Source organism: Dysidea avara, chromosome 2 (genome assembly GCF_963678975.1).
Source record: "Dysidea avara chromosome 2, odDysAvar1.4, whole genome shotgun sequence".
Lineage (NCBI taxonomy): Eukaryota > Metazoa > Porifera > Demospongiae > Dictyoceratida > Dysideidae > Dysidea > Dysidea avara.
Genome location: NC_089273.1, coordinates 22,562,784 through 22,572,495, shown reverse-complemented (window position 1 = coordinate 22,572,495; position 9,712 = coordinate 22,562,784). Strand labels below are relative to the sequence as shown.

The 9,712-nt window shown below is 41.6% G+C and overlaps 1 long non-coding RNA gene across 1 annotated transcript; it reads right to left on the bottom strand.

The window, feature by feature from the left end:
- Window positions 1-1,006: 1,006 nt before the first annotated feature.
- Window positions 1,007-8,990, bottom strand: LOC136246876 (uncharacterized). The gene is made up of 3 exons (XR_010696886.1): window positions 8,889-8,990; window positions 1,825-1,896; window positions 1,007-1,310 (listed from the first exon to the last, which is right to left on the bottom strand). It is a non-coding gene; the product is annotated as an uncharacterized lncRNA (long non-coding RNA).
- Window positions 8,991-9,712: the final 722 nt, after the last annotated feature.

The window sequence follows — 9,712 nt, the reverse complement described above, 5'->3', positions numbered from 1 at the left end:
ACGACACACTATCGTGGGTCTTGATCCTTACCTGGATCCCAGGATCAAGACTCACAGTAGTGAATCGCGCTGCCAGTAAAGCAGAAACGCGCGCCGCATACAATAAATGACGCGACCAGTAAGTGAGGATTTTACAAGAACGAACGTTGTCAAATTCGGCCTTCCTGTAATCCACCCGTGGCTTACGCTATCCCTCTGAAACTGTGGAGTTGAACTCATCGTGTCACTAGTAACTACCACACAAGCAGTGAAGCAAATCCATGCCGATTGTTTCGTGATCGAGGTTGCCGACATCAAAGGGGAAGTTTATTATTTTTATCTCATGCGGTTAGACGCAACCGCAGGTGTATGCCTTGCGTTCCTTTGTGCATTCCGAACATTAATGGCCCTGTTATCGCTTCAGTATTCACTCAATCACCTCAAGATTCACATCATCGATTTCACCATACATGATTACCCTACAGTCGTGATTTCAGCACCAAACGAAGTTTCAGTCGTCCTCAGTCGACCTAGAGGCCAAATACAAATCACAGATTGTTGTTTTCCGCAATACTCGCTTGGCATGTAGGGTATTGTGTCTTTAAACTGTTCTGAAAGTTTCGTTCAGATTGAAACATCTGTTTTCGAGAATGGCTAGTTTGAAATTTGAATTTAGTCGCCACCACGTCATTTGCTCTCTAAGAATTTTACTCGGAATTTAAAGAATTACGCAGAGCACAACTGCGATCACTGGGTATTGATGAACTGGCGCTCTATGTAGTTAATCAGTACATATAGCCACCAAGAAGTGTGCTGCCATAGATTATAGTCCATAGATATAATCTATGGTGCTGCATACCATCCTTCGTTTTGAAATTAGTCGCCCCCCACATAATTTGTCCTCTAAGGGCGCGGCTTAAAGAATGACACAAGAGTACAACTGTGATTACCAGTTGTTGACACAAGCTGTGAGTAATTAGCACATGTAGCTAGCTTAAAAGGAAGTTTGCAAAATCGCCTAATACAATTGTCACCATGCATTATTGCATTTTATAGCACCCCCACACAAAATTACACATGTAATTACAACATACAGAGGAGACACATGAATACCAAACACTTTTCACAACAATAATGTAAGAATTGTACAATAATGACTGTAATATAACTGCTATGCAAATGCTTTCCAGTGGCCTGCCATGGTAGCAAGTCTCACATGATGGCATGTATATTCATCCAAACACAATGGGAGTAACGAGTAAGTATGATGACAACAAGTTGGTATGACTCCATTTGTAGAATCCAGATGAGTGGGTGTGGCTCCAGTATGTCTAAACAGTTAACAAACATTCCTGTTATAAATACGTGCTAGAGTTGCAATATAATAGTATAGTATTTAAATGCAATAATACATAGTCTCCATTGCATCACTATCAAACGACACTAAGTGGAGGATATTGTTGCATCTCTAGTATGTACACTCTATCAGTACAACCTATCTTAATGGCCACTAGTATAGAAAGACAACCACTCTTGAAAAGTCAATTCCAATTGAGAATTTATACACTGTTACCTGCTGAATGAGTGAAGGTGGCAATAAACAAGTTCCACCGTAATTTATACACGTGATCTGATCCTGTATATTCTGTCAGTGGATGAGATCCACTTGGCCAGGACAAAATGTGACTCAAGTGCCCTGGATGATCCATACTCAACCAACTTATGACCCAGTGGCACAATGGAACTGACTATTTATAGAGAATACAATTATATTTATTTCTAAGATGTGTGGATGTGTGGACACATTACAACACATTACATGTACATACAAGACATGCTACGTACTGTTTTAGCATTTCAAGTCACCACATTATACACATACCAGTCAACAATGCTTCATAGTGCCCATCAGTAAACCTGAAGAAAAGTCACGAAAAATAAAAATTCACATAAGTACAATGAAACCTCATTAATATGGCAGGCTGTGGGACCAAAAAAAATTGGCCTGAATAACAAGGTGGCCTTATTAATGAGGTCATAAGTAATGCTTAGCTATATTTGGGACCTACTAGAGGTGGCCAATATAATGAGGTGGTCTTATTAAAGAGGTGGCCTCTAAGTGAGGTTTCACTGTACATATAGTTCATCAACAATATTAATGGTTAACAATATACACTGAAACTTGCAGGTCACTTCTTGTGGAAGATTGCTCTCTACACAAAATGACACATTCAGAGATTGTATTTAGATGGATGATACAGTAACGCATTGTGACTTCAATACTTGTGATGTGTCACTGCTAGGCAGCAACCATATACACGGCACTGCCACATCGCACTTGTTCGCTCACACAATTTTGCTAAAGATTTTACAAATTGATAATTAAGGGGTGTGGCAACTAGCTGCTTCGCTCGCAAGACTGTGTGGCAGCTGTTTCCCTTCTGTACAAGTGGCCACCAAGACAGGTCCACTGTGGATGAAAGCCAGGCATTAGATATTTGGTATTTCATGTGTTGAAGACATTCCAGGGCTTCTGGTAGTCTCAAATCTCACCACAGTTTAACTCAGGCAGTGTTGTGGTCACCACTAAACTACTGGAATGCTGTGTTATGTTCATCTTATGCTTGGCTACTATATTGTAGAACTGAAATGGATGCTCTGAAAAATATATCCTATGGATAATGACTTCATCACTTTCTTCATCAGGAGCTTATAAGGACCAATAGTGAACCTTTTTACACTTGGGGCTGACAGTCAACTGCCTATGTCTGAAGCAGTGCTTTTGGTGCTCTAACAGATTGGCTGCCCCCTTGCTGCCAGCACTCACTGTCTCATATGCTGTCATACACTAAATCCATCTCTATAGCCAGTTAGAACAGCATGCTTCTTACCTTTTTTAAGGCCGCATAATGCAGCCACCTCTTTAAAAGGCAAGGTTAGAAAATTTTGTCCCTACGGTCTGAATAATGACCAGTTTTCACTGTACTATTAGTGATTAGTGATCATGGGGGATTATTTATTAAGATACTAAGATATTGTAAGAGATTGAACTGTTTTATTTGTTAGTGTGATTTTTGTAATGGTGATTTTTGTAGTTGCATAACTTGTAGAGGAGGCACGTTTTGTAGGTGTTGTAATGCTGCTTTAGGAATTTTGATTTTGTTGTTGTGTACTGTAAGGTTAGGAATTTTTGTGTGTTTTTCTGCATGCATGCTTTGTAATATAGGATAGAATTTTGTGCATAGTTTTGTACCTATAAATACTTTGAATCAATGAATAAAAGTTAGTTTTTGTTAGTCAAAGCTCAGTGAACTATTTACGAGTAAAGTCCAGCGTGACAGTTAGCCCCACTGTGACATTTGGTGACAGGAGTGTTTCTTTAGCTACCCAGCTAGCTACTTTCGTGACTGTATGCCAAAGCCACGCCGGAAACCAGCCACCAAGATGTCAAACACTACAGCCCTAGAAGACATGGTTCGAATGTTAGTAGAAGAGCGTGCTTCTCGCGAGGAAGAGATTGTTACTGAGAGAAAACTCCGCCAGGCTGAAATGGAACAACGGGAGAAAGTTGTTACAGCACAGATGCAACAGATGCGGGACCACATGCAAGCCCTAATGGATGTGGCAACAAGTAAGGAGAAAGCCCCACCACCCCGCAATTCATTAGAAGTTAAGCTTGTGCCCCTCTCAACTAAGGATGACATTGAAGCGTACTTAGTGACTTTTGAACGCGTCATGCAAGCTCACGAGATCCCAGAAAACCGATGGGCAATTCACCTCGCCCCACAACTAACTGGTAAAGCTCAACTGGCGTATGCAGCTGTTTTGCCAGCTGACGTGGGAGATTACAGTGCAGTTAAGGCAGCTATCTTAGCTCGATATAACATTAATACAGAAGCTTATCGCCGACGATTTCGTACTGCTACTCGAGGCCGTGAAGAGTCTTTCCGTGAACTGTCTATAAGATTGATGGACTTACAGAACAATTGGCTTCGAGAATGTACTACAATGGCTCAAATGAAGGAGATGGTTGGCCTCGAACAGCTGCTGGAAGCTCTACCACCGGACATGCGGGCATGGGTGCGAGATAAGAAGCCAAAAACCTGCCAGGAGGCTGGTGAACTTGCTGATGAATATGTACAGACCAGGCAAACAGTAGGTGCTGTAGGAGGTAGTGATCGCAAGCTGCCTGTTGTTAATCAGAGGCGATGCTATAGTTGTGATCGGACAGGACACTTTGCTAAAGACTGTCCGGGGAACAGAAGTGAGAATAAAAAGACAGAAGCCAATTCTGTGGTGAGAATGGACGTGTCTAAGGAACCAAAGAGTAAGAGTAGCATTAGTGGAGCTGACTCTAAGGGGAAGTCTACAGAACTAAGCCATGTGAAGTGCTACAATTGTGGAGAATAGTGTTGCACCGATAATCGGTTCAATAATCGGTATCGGGCCGATATTGGTTACTAGCCGATTAATCGGTTTTGATTAAATCAAGGCCGATGTTAATCTCCACTGTGCTGTGTAGTATAATGATGTGGGGGAGGCTAGACATAAGTTATTTGGCATTTTAATTAAGTTATGTGTGAATGGTTTAGCGGTGACTACAAGCCATGCCCATAATAAACTGTCAGGGTTTAGGCCATGCCCAACAATAAATTGAGGTTTTTAGGTTTCTATGTAGTACCAGCCACTTGTCTCAACTGTATATAGCAGTAGTAAAATGTACTTAAAACCTGTTTACCATGAGTAACTTTTACTTGTGGTATACATCTAACTTTACATTTTAGCCTAGAATGAGCTGTATATCAATGGTTATGTCACTAATATGAGCCATTTAATAATGATGAGGATGAGTGTTAGTGTTATTGGTGTACATCGGATCGGTTATCGGTATCGGCTAATTCTGTTGCTTAATATCGGTTATCGGAATAATCGGCTAATTTGGATATCGGTGCAACACTAGTGGAGAAGGAGGCCACATTGCAACCACTTGTCCGGCAAATCCGACGAAGGCAAATATGTTCTGTAGGGGTGAGCAGCAGCAATTATCAGTTAGTAAGGCTTCCTCTGTGTGTCGGAGTGGCCAAATTGGTGACATTACTGTTGATAACATTGTGTTAGATACAGGTTGTAGCAGAACCATGGTGAGAGAGGACCTGGTCCATGAAGGACAGTACCTTAAAGGAGATGCTATCACTATTAGATGTGCCCATGGTGACACCGTACTGTATCCGGTGGCTAAACTGGAGATGGAGGTAGATGGACTACTACAGAGTGTGGAAGCAGCAGTATCCAAAACACTCCCAGTGCCAGTATTGTTAGGCACCGATGTGCCAGAGTTGGACAAATTGTTGGGTATAGCTGATGTCCGGCCATATACTTCAGAACAGAGTTTAATGGTAGTGACTAGGGTTCAGTCTCTCAGACAAACACAAGAAGATGTGGCTATGGAAGAGAGTGAACAACAGTGTGGGGTGAAGCCAAGTGTGCCTCTTGTTGGCAGTGAATTTGATGAAGAACTATTTTTGTTAACCAGAGATAAACCTAAGAAGACCAGAAGCCAGAAGCATGCAGACTGTCAACATCATCAGACATTAGCACAGCAGGCACCAACACCCCCACTGAGTGTATCTACAGATGAGTTGAGGAGACTACAGCGAGAAGATACTACTTTGGCTGGAGCACGTAAGTTTGCAACTAACCCTGATTCTCTCTCTGTAGGTGATTTCTATTGGAATTATGGGCTGCTATACCACCAGTGGAAGCCATCCAGAAAGCACCAGAACTTGTGATAGAACAATTAGTCTTACCTGTACAATGTCGTTCAAAAGTGTTAGAACTGGCTCACAATATTCCGTTGGCTGGCCATCTGGGGAAGGACAAAACTAGACAGAGAGTGGCACAGCAATTTTTTTGGCCAACCTTATGCAAAGATGTGGAGGAGTTTTGTCGTTGTTGTCCACAGTGCCAGAAGTCTGGTCACAAGAAAGTGCCCAAAGCTCCTCTAGTGCCACTACCAATTGTTGCAACTCCATTCCAGAAAATAGCCATGGACATAGTTGGTCCATTACCCAGAAGCCGCAGTGGAAATCGCTATGTGTTAGTGATATGTGACTATGCCACACGTTATCCGGAGGCCATACCAGTTCGGAGTATAGATGCTGAGAACATTGCTGAAGAACTGATTAAGTTGTTTGCTCGTGTTGGCATTCCTCAGAGCATCTTGACAGACCAAGGTAGCAACTTCACATCTAAACTCCTAATGGAACTCTACAGACTGTTGAGGGTGCAGGGAATACGAACTAGTCCATACCACCCACAAACTCATGGGCTGGTAGAACGATTCAACCAAACCCTCAAGCTGATGTTAAGGAAAGTTATTGATAAGGAAGGTAAAGATTGGGACAAGTTACTGCCATATGTTCTTTTTGCTTACAGAGAAGTTCCCCAAGCATCTACAGGGTTCTCACCATTTGAACTGTTATATGGACGGAGTGTCAGAGGACCACTGTCAGTATTAAAAGAGTCCTGGCAAGCAGCAGAGTCCCAAGATGTTAGTGTGGTGTCATACATCCTAGACATTAGAGAAAAGTTACAACAGATGTCAAAATTAGTAGAGCAGAATCTGACAAAGGATCAGATGGATCAGAAGTACTGGTATGATAAGAATGCAAGACACAGAGAATTTCAGCCAGGAGACCAAGTGTTAGTCCTACTCCCCACCTCTACTAGTAAGTTGTTAGCTCAGTGGCAAGGCCCATATGAGGTGGTGAAACGTATTGGAGAAGTGGACTACTTGATTGACATGCACGACAGAAGGAGAAAGAGGCGAGTTTTTCATGTGAACATGCTTAAACTGTTTCATTTCCTTACAGAGAACACTGAGATCAGTTTATGGGTTGAGGAGCAGTCAGGAGAATCAGATAATGACATGCTGGAGGATACAGTACCAGCCTGGACTGAGCAACAGAGTGGACAACCAACTATTGGGTCACAGTTACGGAGCAATCAACAGAGCCAGTTGCAGCAACTGCTTGAGGAATTTACTGATGTGCTCCAATCCAAACCCGGCAGAACATCCCTAGTGGAACATTTTATTGATACAGGAAATGCTAGTCCAATTCGCCGCCCTCCTTATCGTGTACCACATGCTTATCGTGATTCAGTGAAGGCTGAGTTGGATCAGATGCTGGAAAGTGGGATAATAGAACTATCATCCAGTCAGTGGGCAGCTCCATTAGTGTTGGTCAAAAAGAAAGACAGCACATTGAGGCTATGTGTTGACTACCGTCATTTGAATAGTGTATCTAGAGTTGATGCTTACCCGATGCCTCGCATTGATGACTTATTAGACCGTTTGGGAAAAGCAAAGTTTATTTCAACAATGGACCTGACACGAGGGTATTGGCAAGTCCCAGTGGCTGAATCAGATCGTGATAAGACAGCCTTTCACTCACCCTTTGGTTTCTTTCAGTTCAGAATGATGCCATTTGGCCTACAGGGAGCCCCTGCAACATTCCAAAGGATGATGGACTGTCTCCTACATGGGCTCCAATCATTTTCGGCTGCTTATTTAGATGACCTAGTGATTTTTAGTGAAACATGGGAAGAGCACCTTGAACATTTACGCTCAATTTTGTCATGGTTGAGAGAATCTGGCTTAACAGCCAAGCCAAGCAAGTGTCAGTATGCTATGGAACACTGTATATACCTTGGCCACATTGTGGGAGGAGGCATAGTGAAACCAGAAACTGACAAACTAAGAGCAGTGAGAGAGTTACCAGTCCCTACTGATAAGACACAAGTGAGAATGTTTCTCGGTATTACTGGATACTACAGGAAGTTTCTGCCAAATTATGCTTCAGTGGCAACCCCCCTGACTGACTTGACCAAGAAGAGTGCACCAAATAGAGTAGTCTGGACTGAACAATGTCAGCAAGCCTGGCAGAGACTGAAGGATTTACTATGTTCAGCCCCTGTTCTGAAAAGCCCTGATTTCTCCCAACCATTTATCCTCCAAACTGATGCATCAGAGAGAGGAGTTGGAGCAGTACTCAGTCAAGTGGACAACATGGGAAAAGACCACCCAGTAGCATACTATAGCAAGAAGTTGTTACCCAGAGAGGTTCGTTATTCCACTGTAGAAAAAGAATGTCTGGCAATTAGACTGGCCACAGATTTTTTCAGAGTCTACTTACTGGGTCGTTTATTCATAATCCAAACGGATCATCGGGCTTTACAGTGGCTGGACCGCCTTAAGGACACTAATCCAAGATTAGCAAGGTGGAGTTTAGCATTACAACCTTACCAGTTTGTGGTGGAGCATCGAGCAGGAATACTTAATGGCAATGCTGATGCTCTATCAAGAGTAGCAGCAAACTAGTTTGCTGCTGGAGAAGGAGGGAGGAGTGTAAGAGATTGAACTGTTTTATTTGTTAGTGTGATTTTTGTAATGGTGATTTTTGTAGTTGCATAACTTGTAGAGTAGGCACATTTTGTAGGTGTTGTAATGCTGCTTTAGGAATTTTGATTTTGTTGTTGTGTACTGTAAGGTTAGGAATTTTTGTTTGTTTTTCTGCATGCATGCTTTGTAATATAGGATAGAATTTTGTGCATAGTTTTGTACCTATAAATACTTTGAATCAATGAATAAAAGTTAGTTTTTGTTAGTCAAAGCTCAGTGACTATTTACGAGTAAAGTCCAGCGTGACAGTTAGCCCCGCTGTGACAGATATACAAACGCTACAACCACTAAATATAGCAGTAAATTTTTTACCCTGGTCCAATGTCTCGTAATAATCGTGACTTCGTGAGAGACTCTACTGTGACAAATACATGTTTATCATGATATGTGCTAATCGCCTTGTTACAATTAAGTTTTACAACACAAATACATGTATAGTTAAACTCACCAATTGCGACTAAATCCCTTCAACACGAAAAGACAAGTAATGAGACAACCTTGGAGACAACAGCCACACAAGCCTATTCTGGTGGGTTTATTTAGTAGTAATATAAATTTTAAAGGCGTTTATTTACAACAGGACATAATTACGCGCCCCTCTATTGTCTCTGTACATACTTGCTTTTCTTTACTATTCTCATTTCATTTCACAAGATCTCTTGGCAGGGGCGTAGCTTCTTCACTTGAACTAGTCAATGCTTGAAATAGATCGAGATACTCTAATAGGACAGTCACATTTCTACAAGTGCCATATTTTTATATTGTAAAGTCTGTAAGTAGCTAGTAATTTAAATTATACAATCCGATGCTAAGCAGAAGTTGTAACTATGCTAAATATTGATTGCTGTGTTACAGCTGTTTTGTGACTGCTCTAATAGAGTATTTTGATCGTTTCAATGCAGTACAAGATGAAAGGCAAAGTGTTGTTAAGGGTTTACTAGTTAAAATGAGTGTTAGTTGACTGCAGTTGCATGCCACAAACAGAGCCGTCCAGAGAAATTAGAGGGCCCATGGTACTAGTAGTATCATTGTGTAGTAGTGTATTATAGTCAACATCCCACTGCATAATTTACTGATACTAACATCTGGACATTAGGGTTGACTACTAATATGTTATCACTTCTCTTCATTGCACCTGTTAATAAGACGGCAGTGTAACTAGAATACTAGCACACCAATACTATAAAACTTGAACTTGACACAGTATAGGTTCAGTTGGACATGAACTACTGACATCAACAATAAGTCAAACTATTAAACTGGTAAGGTCCA